Genomic DNA, 16,687 nt, shown 5'->3' on the forward strand with positions numbered 1-16,687 from the left:
TTAAACACCTCCAGGGATGGGGACTCCACCACCTCCCTGGGCAGCCCATTCCAACACCTAACAACCCACTCTGTAAAGAAATGATTCCTAATATCCAGTCTAAACCTTCCCTGGTGCAACTTGAGGCCATTCCCTCTTGTCCTATCACTTGTTACTTGGTTCAAGAGACTCATCCCCAGCTCTCTGCAGACTCCTTTCAGGGAGCTGTAGAGGGCGATGAGGTCTCCCCTCAGCCTCCTCTTCTCCAGACTAAACACCCCCAGTTCCCTCAGCCGCTCCTCGTACGACCTGTGCTCCAGACCCTGCACCAGCTCCGTTGCCCTTCTCTGGACATGCTCGAGTCATTCAATGTCCTTTTTGTAGTGAGGGGCCCAAAACTGAACACAGGAATCGAGGGGCGGCCTCACCAGTGCCGAGTACAGGGGTAAGATCCCTTCCCTGTCCCTGCTGGCCACGCTATTGCTGACACAAGCCAGGATGCCATTGGCCTTCTTGGCCACCTAGGCACACTGCTGGCTCCTGTTCAGGACTGTTCTCATGGTCCTACTCTGTCTGTTAAATGTTATTTTTAGTGTCTGTATTAAATTTATGTTGTTTTTTTCTTCCCCTAATGAGTCTGTCTTTTGCCAGTGCCTTAAAGGATGAGATCATCCCTCCTTGTCTTTATCTCAAGTTCCTGTGTCTTTTTCTTCCCTCCTTCCCAGCCCGGGGGGGAAGCAGGGAATGATCAGCGTCCTTGCTTATTTTCCCCTTCTCAGTGCTGGTGGGGAAGAGGGGAGTGAGTAGCTGCATAGTACTCAGTTGCTCTCTGAGCTCAAAGCATAATAGAAGCATAGGATCCTTCAGGGTAATTTTTCACAGGCATAGAAGTAACTGTAGTACTCCATTCATTTACAAGGAGCAGATACCTAAAGATTAATTGAACAGGAAACAGAGGCAGAAGAAACACCTCACAGAAGAACAAAATCTCTGCTCCCTAAATTATTGCTGGCCATATATATTTGGGTCTGTGTTCCCTCTTGTGTTCTTGACCACCTCACTCCAAAGTGAAAAGGACCTTACACAGCAGGACTAAAGGGAGCATCAGCTCTGAAGAGAAGGTAACTGAAAACCTTCTCCCAATCCCTCCCTCCCTCCCTTCCTTCCTTCCTTCCTTCGAAGATATTCTTTTGCTGTATCTGAGTGAGGTTCTGACAAGCAGCCTCTCCCTCAGAGTTTAACTGAAAATGTACGCTAAGAGTAATTTAATACTAATTGCAGATTATTTAAGGCATGGTGGCCTGATCCACTGCAGAAGAATCACATCATTAATGTAAGTGCAGTGATCAATATCAGCACTCTGTATCTGCATTTGGCTGTAACAAGCAATTCAGCTAAGAGAGTGCACATTTTCTAACCCGTAGTATCATCGTTCATGCCTTGCTCTATGTTAACACTTGTGGAGTGCTCTCAGCCAATATATTGTGAGCATTAAAACATGAAATTGTCTAAAACTTGGAAACATTTCCCGTAACAACTCAAGCTGATGTGGTGGGGAAGGCACACTGAAGCTCTGTATTCTCCCTTTCACTCCTTTCTTTTGGAAACATCACAGTGAAAATGGGATATGAGCAGCAGTGGGGTCCTGAAATTTTTGCAATGCTGAAACTTCTGTGAAGTTCAACAATTGTGCCAACTATGCTCAGAAATATGTTGCTTTTACTCTGTGGAGTCTGGCAAAAAAAAGGAAATGAATTGGCCTTGAATTGAGTGTTGGCAATTCAACCATTGGCCTAGCCATCACAGATGTTTTCAAGGCAACCCATGCTGTGTGGTCCACAAGGAGTCAAAACCTGAAATATTTTCCAGTTGTCTTTAATTGTGTTTAAATGCATGGGTTATGGACTGAATTAATATGTATCACCAAATATGAAACAAGCAAGCATATCAATAGAAAAAACATTATTCAGAAACTTGAGGGCTATTGTTCTATGTGAATGGATTAACAGGATACAGGATGCCTTCATTATCCAGAGATCTGTTATTACGTGCATGCCAATATTTTGTTCTCTTAACATCATCATAAATGACATGTCCATGCCAACTCTGGTTTTAGGCGACCCAAAGAACCATCTGCTGCCTTGATTGTAGATGTCTTGTCCTGACATGTGCCAGCAGGACAAGTGGCAGTGTAATGGTGCTCAGAGTACCGTGGTGGAATGTGATCCTGGCTGACTGACAACAAAAGGGCTGTTTGCTTTCTTGTTTAGATATTGGGCATGTTTTCCTCTTCACAGTATCTTTGTGAACAAAGGAACAGCTGTGCAGCCACCAAATACTTAAAGGCTGTCAAAGGTGCAACACCTGTATGTATTTAAATTCTCAGGCTTATCAGTAACGTGCTGAAACTTGGTCAAGTGAGATTATAGTTCAGGAGTGCACTTGTCTTGTATTTAAATTCAGAATTTTTGCAGGCGTTCAATGTGAGTGAAATAGCTGTCTGACCATGGTGAAAAATTACTAAAACATTGCATATAACTTTATCACATCCTAGTTTTCCATTATTTTGACCCCATTCTTTGAAACTTGTCACTGACATTGAAGGAATTGATCCTGTTGCATGTGAACCTGACAGAGGAAAATACAGTTTGGAAATGTGTAATGTAATTCCCTACTCACAGTACACAGCCATAACTGAGAAGTAATGACTTCTTCTATCTGAAAAATAATCCATTGTGCTAGCTGAATCTCCAAAACAGTACATTTCTGCATATTGTTAAACTTTATAATAGAATTCTTTTCTCCAGGAAAGCAACTGGAAAGTTAATTATTAATTATCTGTAAATTATCTTTCAAAAATATAAATTACTGTTGATAGGGTCTAGATCTCAGCAGGAAGAGCAGTAAGTAACTGTTTTTAATTCTTTTCAATATGCTGCAACTTCATAAATACTTTACTGTTCAGAATGAGCATGGATGAAAGATCTTATTTAAGAAAGGAAGCCATTCACCTGTGCAGGCAAAACCTCCCCATGTCTTGTCATATAATTAGATATCACGTTGCAGTGATAGTGAGACACTTTCTGTATCAAAGAAACTCAGAAATGCATTGGAATTTTTGATGATCCAAGAGCTATATTTTATTAATCTCCATGAACAGGATGAGTAAGAGCAGCAGTTAGGGCATAATGTCTTAATACCTTAAGTATGGAAGTGTCTCTGAGGACCATTACAGTAAGTCATGCTTTGCTGGGGTATGGTCCATGAAGGTTTTTATTTTTGCATTAATGCTTTCCATTAAAAGATACTATTGCATTCAACCACTGTCTGCTGCCAGTTTGCAAGAAGGTTTTTCCCATCACCACTGTAAGCAGAATAATAGCATGAGCAAGAAAAAAAGCCCGAGTGGAGCTGGCCTGTAGTGTGGGAAAAACATCCTCTGACCGTTGCTGCAACAGCAAGGGATTGTAGGACAAAACTCACCCACAAATTTCACATTCTTTGTAGAAAACAAATAGAGGTGAGCCTATCATACCACATGGTGATGAGCATTTTCTCCTTTCTTCTCCCTCAAGCTCACTTATGTTCTTCATTGTTCAAATTGAGGAAAAGATCATTTGAACCAAGTGATCTGATCAGCCTTTATGGGGGGCTGCATAGAAGGAGAGGTTGGGAAATATCTTTGCAGACACCCCAGTTTTGAACATGTACCCTTCACTAAACGAGCCTCATCACTGCTCACAGCACTGTAGAGCCTGTGGCCTGGTTAAAGTTGCTGAGGCTGTATTGGATTTCTAAAGGCATCTCTACTAGCAGCAGTCTTCACATTAAGTCAGTGCACATCCCACCAAATTGGTCCCACCAGTGCCAGCTCACAGACCTCTGCACCACACATCAGTAAGTAGTATAGCTGTATTTGTTTATTGTAATTACTGATCTTCTAATACACTGCATACTCTTTACCTAATTTTTGCACTCATGTCTAGTTGCCTTGACACCATTATAAGCCCCTAAATATGTAGACCTAATACCGTGCAATTCAGTGTTTCACTTTGAAGAATTAAACCCATGTTTTCTTTCTCCCTTTAGTCCAAATTTGTATCTTGGGGTCATTTTCCAGCCAAGTAGTTGCATGGGTGCCCATACCAGTGTACAGGATGGATGTACAACAACTTGTAAAAAAACGCCATTTTGATCTGATTTTATCAACAGTTAATTTGAATTAGCAGTGGCAGGATAAGCTTTTTTGGTGTCTGGCTTGTGCATACAATGGTAAGGTAGCTTTGCAAGCATTCAGAAAAATGTCCATTAATGTAGACTATACTACACAGAGGACTAACTGCATGATGTCTGCAAAGAAATGAACAGATCTAGAAACACCTGGATGTGATGGGCTGTGTATGTAATCTGCATCTTACCTTGAGGGGCTATAATTTGCAGACACCCTTCTGGTTCATTTATCTCCTACATATTCTCTGAGAGGTTAATGGCAGCCTGCTTTGGAGCTGTTCCAGAAGTAAAGAAAGTCACCTGCTGCTGGCTCTGTGGTTCTGGATGGGGAGAGCCAAGGTACTGCCCATTTCAGTTCCACCTGCTATGATGAAAATATAAAGAAATGCTTAAATCCAACATCTGGGCAACCACAAGCAGCCATCTTGTCTAGACAACAGTAAAAGCCATAATCTTGCCTGGAACTCTTCTGCTTACCTGTGAAAATATAGTATTTTTTCCACAGTACAACCTCAATCATACAAAAGGTCTGGCAAGTTAAAAAAATAAATTAATGGATGAGTCTCATTTGCTTTGTAGATTCCTCAGCTCTGGGGGCTCATGTTTTCCAGTCTAAGTGCAGAGACATTTGATTTACTGAGAACTGACACTACCTAAGAATGTGTGTTTATATTCATACTTCTGGAAAATGTGGCATTTAAAATTCCAGATAATGGGAGACTAATAAGAAAATACTAAAAAATATATATATTTTTAGTAGACATGGTAAAGGACATTTCCTTCATTTTATTGGTTAGTTGCAAAATTAATTTTTTGTCAGAACTGTCTGAAGCAATAGAGTAGCATAAATTTGAACAATAACCTGCAAAACACTTTCTCTTCTGTATTAGTAAGCATTATTTATGTTTCTTTTGGTCATAAGTAGAATTTGTTATGTTCTTGCTCATCCTTCTTTATAAAAAGAGTCTTAAAGCTTTCTACTTCAGCAGATGCTTAAACCAGCTTATATGTGAGGTAGCTGAAGAGAAAAATGAACAAATGTTATTTTGTTGGAGACACAAGGTGGCCCACTCTGACATGGTTTCATCTTTTTTCCCAAACCTTATACTCATTTTTCTCTAGGGCAACTGAAACCTAAACCACTTTCAGAGTCACAGTTAGAGAAATCTGGAAGCAGACATCTGTAGTAATAATGGAAATATTTGCCCATAGATGGAAATTCCCTTTCATCTTGTAATGACATTTAGTGCTGTGCAAACGCCAGAGACCTTCAGAATATCTTTTCTTATATAGTAACCTTGAAATAGACAACATTTTACTGCAGAAGCTCTTTATTTCCAATGAGTCTGTTGAAATGCTTGCCTGGTATTAGAAAAAAAAAAAAAAAGTGACTCTTTTGACTTAGTTTTTTCATACCTTTCAAATTGTTGTGATCATTAGGACCTGACAAGCCCAGCATTTCAGAAGTTCTTATTTAAGCAATTGTTTCTCTCTCAAGACATGATTTTTTAACCCAAAACATAGGTACAACCCTGGTAGATTTAAATAAGTGACCTGACAGTTCTGAAATTGTGTGACATGATTTAAATTCTGCAAGGATGTATTTTTTTTTTAACAGCTGAGGTTGTAAACTTGACAGTAACTTTGCAAAAAATCAATGAAAGCCCATCAGAATGCCTTACTGAATTTCATATTCTAACTAAATATAACATTTAAGTAAAAAATAAATCACAGCTGTTTGTATAAAAACCTCAAATTAACACATTTTAAAATCAACATTATAATAGATTTGATATTATCTACAAACTGTCTTTCTACTCCCATGCTTTAGAAACTTCATTGTTGACTGAAAGAAGTTAGACACCAAAAAGGTACACAAAGCTCTTAACACATTTCCACTAACAGAGCTGCATTTTCAGGAAATCAAGTAACTAACTGAGGCCTATGCTTTACCTCACCTTCAAATCTCAATAAAGTTTTGGGGTTTTTTTTAAGTGATTGCAATTCTAACAGTGGGGATCTCTTGTACCAGTCCTGTAATAAACCAGTACAGGACTCAGGTCCTTTAAGCCCTGGCCTCAGAGCACACATGACTAAGTAGCTGCCAAATACAGAACAAAGGACTGTGCAAAACATGGTTGAGTACCGAAAAGCTTTTCTTCTCTTTTCTCCATGCTTGTTACGCCATACTTCTCTCTCTTTCCTCTTTTCAAGCTTATTATGATAGCTGAGAGCTCATTTCAACCATCAATTGCACACTGTAGAATAAATACATATGGAGTTATTGCACTGCTGGGCTCCCCAGCTCTCAGAAGTATATACTCTCATTTAAAAAAGAGTAACAGTAAATCTTATACTACATAATCAGACAGAAGTTTGGGAAAGATACTATAGACAAAAGACAATGATAAATAGCAACATAGAAAGTTGGGGAAAAGCGTCTAGTTGAATATTTTAAACATTGTTTTTAGTTTTGGTGTTAACTAACAAATTTTATTTTTATTTCAGAAGAAAATCAAATACATTAATTAATCCTAGAAATAGCCAAATTAAGAAAGGCAATCAGCACAAAGAAAGAATAGCTCCAGACAAACTAGGAATATGACCGGCAAAAATAAACTAACACTGAGCTGAGAAAAATTAAATTAAATACAAGACAGAAAACACTCCAAAATATCATGCAGTTGGTAATGGATAGAAAATTGTTCATGAAGATCTCCTTTGATATTGCTGAAATGCAAATTAAAAAGTTGTGGGGCATCTCACTTGTGTACGCAGACCAACCCATCAGTACATGCAGGGTTTCTCTCCATCTGACACCAGTGGCATTTATGTCAAATACTGTGTTTTCCTCTGTATGAATACTACAGGAAATTGGAAAGAATTCAGGAGACCATCAGTTGCTGAGTGAAGTTATTTTATGGGAAGAGCTGGCATTCCTAAACTTGTGCAGCTGAACATACAATCATAGGATCACAGAATGGTGTGGGTTGGAAGGTACCTTAAAGATCATCTATCTGCCATGGTCAGGGACACCTCCCACTAGCCCAGGTTGCTCAAAGCCCCGTCCAACCTGGCCTTGAACACTGCCAGGGATGGAACATGATAAACAGTGATTTCTGGTGGGAACATCAGTATCTGTAATACTCACCTCAGACTGTAGTAAGAGAATTGTTAACGTTCTGTGCAACCTAAGACAAAAAAAAATGTGATTTGAGTATGAGGAAATACTTAGTATTAAGGTAGAACTTGCTAGGCTATGGAATGTCCTACCAACAGACAGGTCAGTAAGCTCCAAACATCTGACACATGACCTGAGCACAGGTGAGCATGCTTCCTGCACCTGGGTGGGTGCTAGCAGGACCCAGCCCCAGCTCTCACTGAGATGAGGGGCAGGGGGAAATTTCAATGTGGGTGCAGCTGGGACCAGAGACACGAGAGCCATGTCCCTCCCATGCCAAGGCCAGGGAATGTCCTGGAGAAAACTGTTTTTAGAGACTCCACAGAAAAGCGTGCCCATACCCTGCAAACAGGGCACTTACGGTCTCATCACTAAAAGAGAACTTGCTCTGAAAGTACTGCTGTGGCACCCTGGAAGGTGTAATTAGTTCCTATTGCTGCGTTCCCCAAAAGAACGAGAAATGGAATTGTTAGATGTCAGTATGATTATTAAGTATTTCTGCACTGAGATATTTAGGTTTGATACATCACTGCTTTCCAGTTAGCAATGACAGTTAATGCAAATGTTTTTTTCTGTAATCTCTCTTGGCACTAGAGTTTTTAAAGCAAATCTTCAAGTAGATTACTTTCATAAGTCCTAGCTAAGAGACTCAGAATTATTTTTTTACATCTCCTTCCCTCATTGGCTTTCATTTGATGCACACTAGTATAACATATGCTGCGTCCTTGACTCTTGCAGCTCCTTCGTATTACACTTGTGAAGAAAAGCAAAACCAAGTGCATTTTCTCTGTAGAATCTGTCTTCCCAAGCATTTTCAAGTGACTATAGATATTTTGTTCCAACTTCCTATGGATTATATTTCCGCCATATCTTTGTTTCTCTTGTTTTTGAAGGATAACTACCAAGTCGTATTTAAAATCTTACTTTTCTGCAAGCCTCATATTGCTGTCTCCTAGCAGTTTTTCTCCTTTCCTTTTTCCTTTTGAATGGATTTCCTCTCCCTCTACAACTTCAACTTCTTATTAATAGACCTCCTTGCATTAATTCCGTTTCTATCATTACTTGCACATTTCCAACACCTAACCTGTGTCCATTCATTTAATCCTGTATCTAGCCACTTTGACACCTCCTGAAGGTCCATTATTTAAAGTTGGTGCATCTAAACCTGAATTCCTGTTGCCTCCTCTGAAACCACCGACTATAGCAGTGGTCTGAAGGGTTCCCTATACCACTGTTAGCATGCTGTGTGTTAGAAAAGCAAGTTCCTTATTTTTGCATCAACCTAACAGCATGCAAGTTGAAGGTAGCTACAGCACTGGGTTCCCCATTTTGAGCAGCTTTTAGAGAGCCTCTGCTGACAAGTGGAGCCTGACCTTTAAAATCTGCAGCCATATTTTCATATCAATAATTTGTCCTCTATAGGTGATTTGTGATTCTTCACCTCTTTTGCTTTGTAATCCACAAATAACCAAAAAATTCCCATTATTTGTCACATGAGGAAATGATCACAATTGTTAAAAATTAGCTTTTAAATAATCTTCTGTGAATCCTATAAATATATATTGCATCCACTTATTATGTAATAAAGTTTAAAGGCTAATTTTAGATTGTACTAATCAAATTATTTAAAGTAAACAATAACATTGCAATTGTAATGCTTTCTATTTTAGTAGCATACTAGTATAATTATGATTTTGTAATTATATATTCTAATGAGAACTTTGCAATCCCTTGCAGTACACAAAAGTATCTTTTCATTCACTGTTTTCAACGCACAGTTATCAAAATGTTCTCAAGATATAATTATTTTCCATGTTTTCTTATGATTAAAGCCATTGCAGAGGCTGTTTCACACAAATCTGTTATCTGAAAATGAACATGCTTAGTGCTGTGTATCCTATATCTGGATATTCATTTGGGGCACACAGCCAAATCTGGCAGTTGTCTAGAATTTTATTTTCATTGAGCAATCAGTTGAACGTTCATTCAGCATTTTTCCATATTTTGACAGCAAAGAAACACAATCAACAGCTGTTTCTCTGACAGGAATCGTTCCTCCACTCATACTTACTCATTTTTAAATCCTAGACACAGTAATACACGAACCATCCCCACGATATAATGGTGACTCAAAATTTGGCAGTCTTTATCATCCTATTCTATGTCAAATTTTTTGTTCTTTGGTGATTTTTCCAAGATTCAACCTTTCTCTTTGTCTACCTATACAGATTTCTCAGAAAAACTGTGTCCTCTCAGTTTATTTACTACAGACTCTTCTTGAATGGCCTCCTGATACACCGACCACTTGTGCACACTGTTACCAAGCTTCCTTGCCAGAATATCCATTGTGTTTTCTTCTCCCAGGAATCAAGATTAAGCTTTGCCCAATTCTCCAAGACTTAGGCAGCTCCACTCTACCTTACTGGCCCTTTACCATGTTATTACTCTCCCACCGTGTGCTTGCTATATTACACACTGGAGCAGTGTGGAGAGATCCCCAGGTTATTACCAATCAGAGCTGTTCTGAAACTGGAAGCAGTGCAGCTGCTTTTGTGTGGTATTGCATCTGGGTTCCCAGTCCTGCTTCTCAGTTCAGCTGCTGGTGGCTACGTGGCTTTTGTTTCCTAGCCTGCACGAGTCTGGTGCTAGCTGGAGGATACAGATCAATATTAGTGCTGTATCGAGCCATGCAGACATACCCATAAATCAGTGAACTATTTGACAAAATTCTGCACTCGTAAAAATGCTCAGCAATATGATCTTGGGATTTAATCTGATTTCCCATGGGAAAGACAGCTTTGGCAGGACTCAAATTTCAGACGTGGGCTTCTAGGGTCTCCTGCATCATACCTAAGCAATTAATTCTTCTAGGCCTCTCTGTGGCAGTTATTAGTGAGGACAGTACCTAACTTCCCAATAGGCATCTCTAAACTGTAATGCTTACCAGCACATCCAGTCTTGAACATGGTACCCATTTTGTGGCAGTTTTTATGTACAGCACCCAAACTTTAAATATCTCCTGGAAATGAGGGCAGCTTTGAAGAGAGACTGAGAGAGCTGTTGTCCCAGAACGCTGTTGTCATTCAGAAGGACTGTCAGACCATCCTTCTTTACATGAACAAACAGGGAGGCTCCAGAAAGTCATGCAGAGGGGTCAGTGGACTCCATGCTGTAAGACAGGACTCACTGCCACATGCAAAAGAAGGGCATGGTCAGGAATTGGGCTGATTGATGATGGATCTTCAAAAGTGGACCTTGGTGAGGAAGCAAATTAGATTTCTCTAATGGGGCTCTGCCATTTATGGGAACAAGCTGCCAGTTTTCTGCTCATATCAGGCAAAAACTGTTGCCAAGAAATGCTTCCTCCATTTAATGGGAAAGAAGCCTGCAAGATACATTTTCCTAATAGCAGAAGTCCAGGCAAGCTTCCGGGGAGATAAAATAACAAAAATAATGAGCCAGACAAGTATTTATCTGTGCAAATAGAAATCCTATCCCAACTGTCAGCCTGGCCTTTGGACTACTCAGAAACTAAACATCTTCAACAAAATCTGGCTCTTGAGAGCCACAGGCACTCTGTGGTGCTGAGCATCATTTAGTAAAAAACTCCTGTATTTCTGAGACAAGTTTGAGGTGTGTTGTGTTTAGGCCTGATGGGTCCTTTTGTCAGCCATGCACAAACGGCTCCACTATTTTTCTGGTAGGTCAGAACTGACTCTGCAGGACCATGAAGCAGTTACTCAAGATTATCCTGAAATAACCAAGGGTAAAAAAGCAAAACGGCAGCCAGTGTATTTGGGTTCAAGGAACAATAATGATGCGTTCAAAAAAGCCTTTTTAAAAAGCCTTGAGACACTCACACAGACCTGATAAATCAGATGCAAGTTTCATTTAAATCATTAATCTCCCATGAACTGAAATGTCTTTTACCAAAATTAAATTCCCAAGTAGCCATGAGTTCAGCATGCAATAAGTTTCTGCTGGCAGTGATCAGCACAATCTCAATCAGATTTTACAGAAACAAACGGGTGCTGAGAACTCACAGGGATGTCTCTCGAAGCTCGTCGTGGTACTTCATGGTGATCAGCCTCTCATCCCTCTGTCATTTATCCCAACCCACCATCACTTGGGCTTCCTGCTTTTACACTCTTAAATTTTCTATCTGCATTTTTGGATAGTAAATCCACTGGTGACACAATTACTGAAATAATTCTATGCAAAGACTAACAGATCAAATTTAACATTGCTGGCCACCTGACTGGCAGCAATGAAAGACTCCCTAAAGTAAAACCAAATCTACTGCTTTGTACCTCCTCTTTCTGCAAAGCAGCTACAGGCTTTCAGATGGGAAGTCGACGTTGGAGTCTGAAAAACTATGCAAGTTTTCTTCACATCCAAGATTTTTATTTTTTTTTTATTTCAGATGGCAAGCAGATAGAAGGGGAACAAGAATAGGATTTTTTATTTCAGACAGCTGATCATTTTGTTTTCAGTTCTCTGAACCAAGTTTCAAGCACTTGTCAATGAGCCCGTAGCACCCAGCATCCCTCCCCAGTGTTAGACTATCAGTGTTATTAGTGCTTAACAGCCCTTTTACTTGTATTTTGCCATCACGTATTGCTAAAACGTCTTACTACAGGAATGAGAACTTTTTCCTCACAAGGGCTTAAAAGCAGCTCATTCTCTCCACTCGGGCAGGTGTCCCACTGCTCCCTCCCCCTCCGTGTGCACGAAGCCCCCGGCCGCCTCTCCCCCGCGGGCTGCTCCCTGCACCGGCCGGCGGAGCCGAGCCCCGGCGGTGCCCGGGGCTTCCGTCCCCAGGCCAGGGCAGAGGGTGCCGGGGGGCCGTCTCCTCCGCCTTCGAGCGTGCGCCATGAAGGGGCTCTGGGGGAACGGGGCCGCGGGCGGAAGAGAGCCGGGGCCCAGCCCGCGGTGGGTCACATCCCTGCCGCCCGCGGCCCGGCCCGGCTGCCCGCGGCGCTTCCCGGCCTTTCCCCTCCGCCGGGGCCGCCCCAGCCCAGCCCCGCGGAGCCGCAGGAGGAGCCCGAGCCGCGGCCCAGCCCGGCCCGGCGGGGCAGCAGGGGGAGCCCGAGCTCGAGCCGGGCACGGCAGCGGGGCGAGCCGGGGCTCCGGCTGGCAGCAGCCGCCGCAGGAGCCGCCCGGGCGACTCCTCAGAGCCGGAGGCGGCGCGCAAGCCCCGGCGCACAAGCCGAGGATGCGGCGGCCCCGGGCTTCGCCGCCGGCGGCCTCTGCCTAGGCGCGGGCGCAGCCCCCCCGCCGGCAGCTGCGAGGCTGCGGCAGCTGCCAGGCTCCGGCACCCGCCGCCCCTCGGCGCCGGGGAGCAGGAAGCGGCGCTCGGCCGGCGCGGTCGCCTCCCGGCAGCTTCCCCCCACCCCCCTCCCTCCCGCCCAGCGCAGAGCGGGCGCCGGCGGCACGGGCCGCCGCGGGAGCAGCAGGCGCTGGCGTCGGATGCCTGCGCTACGCCATCCCGGTGCTGCCGCGGCCTGGACTCCGCGGGGAGCGCGGGCGAGGAGGCGGCGGGCGATCGGCGGGCAGCGGTGGCCGCTCCTTTGTGTCCCAGGTCGGTGCGGGGCAGCGGTGAGGGGCGGTGGGGCGGGCCGGGGCGCCCGGCGGGAGCGTGTTCTGGCCGCTCTCACAGGGCTGGGGCCGGCGGGCGCCCAACGCGCCCCTCCGTGCCCGGCCTGTGCCTGCCGCGGGCATGGCGGGCGCGGGACTTGTTTGTGTCGGGCTGACCCACTCCGCACCCCGGCGGCCGCTGCAGGAGAACGCCGGGAGGCTCCCCGCTGCCTGGCCGGGGGGGGGCGGTGGGGCGGGCGAGGGCTCGGCGGCCGCCTGGGGGGCTCGGCCGCCTCCGCCGCGGGGCACAGGAGGGCGCCCCCCCCCCGGCCCCTCACCCCCTCGCCTGCCGCCGCTTCGCCCCGACTTGTGGCCGCCGGGAGCGGCTTGTGGCTGGCGAAGTTTCTGGCCGGGCAGCGTTCCGCCGCCGTTGTTGACTGTTTATCGCTCAGAGGCGGTGCCGAAAATAGGTCAGAAATAACGTCCAGCTCGTTCCCTCCGTGAAGTGCCCCAGTGCCGGCCGCGGTGCCGGGGCAGTCGGAGCCATTGCTGCTTTCTCCCTCCTTGCCTTCCCGAGAAATACCGGATTCTCCTCAGGGTTTGAAACGGTGTTTGGGTGTGTGTGTATTTATTTTTAATACCGTTTCTTCGTGCGGCGGGGAAAGCTGCTGGCCGGGCGCTGGGACTAGCTCCCGGGTATTTCCTGGTGCGCGGAGGGCAGCACTGGCGGGGCTCTGCTCGCCCCGTCCGACCGGGGAAACCTCTGCTCCTCCCCGCGCCGGCCCTGCGGTGCCGCGTGTACGGCGGGGCAGTGCAGTTAGGCGGTGCGTGCTCTCCGCGGGTGCTCCGAACAACTCTTACCATCCGCAGGAGACCTTTAGGGGTGAATTAACCTTAGGGTGTAACGGCAGAGTTTGCACGATCAGTCAGAGTCCTGGTGGAAATCATCTTCCCGTCTTGTATTATTTTAAGCGAAACTTTAAATAGAACTCATTTGAAGACTTAATTATTGTGTTGCAGACATACTGCTTGAAGAGAAATCGCATAGCATAACGGATTTAAAAAAAATATCATTGGGGGTTTTACGGTCGTGTTGATACTGTAAGCGAAGAGGTAGTCGTGATGAGTAGTTTAAGCCTGCTTCCCCTTTCTCCTGGTGCAGTGGATTTTTCTGATTGAAAGGTGAACTGACTTCTGTTTGAAGTCTTACATTTTATCAAGTACATGGGCATAAATGTCTATTTTGTTTTACTGGGTTTTGCTCTGGTTTTTTAAGGAATTCAGTCAACTAGCTTTATGTTGTCTTATACATGGGCAAAGCCTGAGCCAAAAGCCACGCTCACCGCTTTTTAGTTTGCTGGACCGATAGCAAGTAGGGAATGCTACTGATGTGAGCTTTGTTACTGTGGAAGGGAATGTATTACATTTTCATCCATAAAATATCTCTTACTTAGCATTTTGATTGTGAAGAAAAAACTGTTTAGCCCTTGCTAAAGAGTAACTGCCACAGTCCAAACGGGGTTCAGTAAAGCTGTGATTTGCTGGGACATTATGGCTTTTTCAGGATGAAAGAATTCTCGGTTTGTGGAGGTGCAAATTAAGTACTTTGGCATAGTTTTTATTATTCCATTCAACAATTCATTGCCCTTTAGAACTGAAAATACTGTTTTGTAGGAAGTGAAAGATCCAGGCTCTGGCTGTATCTTTGCAAATACTTTAAATGAATGAAACTCAGAATCGTCATCTTGCTCTGTTTCTTCCATATGACTGTGCCAGTAGTCACAGTCTGAGTACCTGCATTTGGTATGTCAGAGCGCAGTTATAAATCTTAGTCTGCCTTTTCCTTGGATGGACAAACTTGTTTTCCTTTTCCGGCCTCTCATTTTTTCCCCTGTAAGTAACGTAAGTCAATTCTTCATCTTTCCTTCAGTAATAAGTAAAAAATTATAGAATATGAATTTCTGCTCTGTCTTTGGAGTGATTTAAATTTCCCTTATGTGAAATGCAATCCTACAACACCGATAAGAGTTGACTGATATGATATGTGAAAATACTAGTTTTGGTTTTCAATTAACGCTTACTTTATTAATTGATTTGTTACCTTCACTTTAAATTACAGTTGGTATGACTGTCCTGGGTAAGGTTTGGCGTGAATAGTAATCACTAATAGTAAAGCACACACAGCAACTGGAATCTGTCTTCAGAACTGCTTTTCAAAATGTGCCAGACAATCCAACACACTAGTTGATTCAGTTTAGCTCCATTGCTATAGAATTTAGTTCTGGTTTTTGTTCAGCAAACCCCCAAAAATAACACCTCATGTTCTGTTTGGGTTTCAGAAGAACTAAGCCCTGGTGTCTCTTCTGAAACCACTGCAGCCCCAGTGATGGATGTGAAACTCTTACCTGACACTCTTAAGTTTTTTGGTTTTAATATTTCCCTTGGAAGTAACTGGGTTCCAGTGCCAAAGACTGGATTGTCTCTTGCATTTTTATTCCACATAGAAGAATTAGTGAATATGGTTCCCAGGCAGGAAGAGATGTGAAAATTGAGATCCATTGCTCCATATTAACTTTGCTAGTCAGTTCTCTACCGAGGAAGACTCTGAAAAGTTCTGGTTGACTTAATTGTTGTGGTTCTAAGACGTTAGGAACATCCTGTAACAGGGTGTTTCTGTCAGTATCTCACTCTCACCAGGTGACAGTCTGACGCTTTAGTATGTGCTTCTCTTTGAGGGTTCTGGAAGTGATTAGGCTGGGATACATGTGCCACAGTTATCTGTCTGGTTGTGGAGGTGGATAGGAAAGGAAACTCTGATAGAGGGGTGAGGCAGATTCCTGTGAGTGGCAAGGTTCTGCACTACTGCCGGTAAAGATAGGGGAGCCCTGTCTCAGCCGTGCCTCTTGTACTGTTATTTCTTTGAAGAGAACCTAGCTGTCGACACCAACCTAGGAGGCAGGCACCTAAATGTTTATTAATGTAATGCTGAGAGTCCTGGTGCCTGTGTCTCTCTTTTGGCCTGAGTGCTGCCCTGAAGAAACATGGTAGTTAAATTGGTACCAAAGATCGACCCCGGTGTGAGAATTATAATAAATGGTTGTGAATTCTTGTTGTTGACCTTGTTCTGGTGTTTGAAGTTGTTATTGATAGAGACTGGGGCTTCTCATTCTTGCTTGGTAAATGATTCATCTTACACTTTGTGTCTCCTGTCTTGAAATCCTTTTGTTCTTTTTCAGGCCCCAATCCTTGCAGAGTGCAGGGTAGGCTTGGCAGAATACACCCTCTTGTTAACCAAGGTGGAAGAGTTGCATTTGTGTTGTGGGGGAGTTTCCCCCCTTCCCTTTTTGTCCATAGGGAAAAATACAGTCTCACTAGTGTTTTAATTGTTTTCATGACAGGATAGACGAGTAGCATCTGCGTGTTGATCTGTTTGTGATGGATATTTGTTTTGCCAGCCTGCTGTCATATATCAGGTACCTCTGACAGGCCATCGGCTCAGAGTGTGTAGCCAAGATAAGTATTTGTGTGAAGTACCAGCATGTTCAATTTCTCTTTTGTTTAAACTGTGAGCATAATTTAGAGTTTCTTGAATTATCAATTATTTAATCTTGCATTCATTTTCCCATCTAGTAAAAAAGCTTGGAAAATGTGATGGTTTTATTTATTTATTTATTTATTTATTTTTGTTAAAAGTTTGTTTATATAGCACCCTTCAGATGC

The 16,687-nt window shown here is 43.5% G+C and overlaps 1 protein-coding gene across 3 annotated transcripts in view; it reads left to right on the forward strand.

The window, feature by feature from the left end:
- Positions 1–12,392: 12,392 nt before the first annotated feature.
- The window catches only part of FAM135A (family with sequence similarity 135 member A), a 94,555-nt gene continuing 90,260 nt past the window's right edge, over positions 12,393–16,687 (forward strand). For 2 of the 3 annotated variants that reach the window (XM_074895839.1, XM_074895843.1), the window contains exon 1: positions 12,393–12,971. The gene's annotated coding sequence lies outside the window, so the exon portion shown is untranslated. Of the gene's footprint in view, positions 12,972–13,526; positions 13,584–16,687 lie in introns of those variants that run through there. The other variant, XM_074895840.1, reaches the window with a different exon arrangement.

Source organism: Athene noctua, chromosome 1 (genome assembly GCF_965140245.1).
Source record: "Athene noctua chromosome 1, bAthNoc1.hap1.1, whole genome shotgun sequence".
In the NCBI taxonomy this organism is placed as follows: domain Eukaryota; kingdom Metazoa; phylum Chordata; class Aves; order Strigiformes; family Strigidae; genus Athene; species Athene noctua.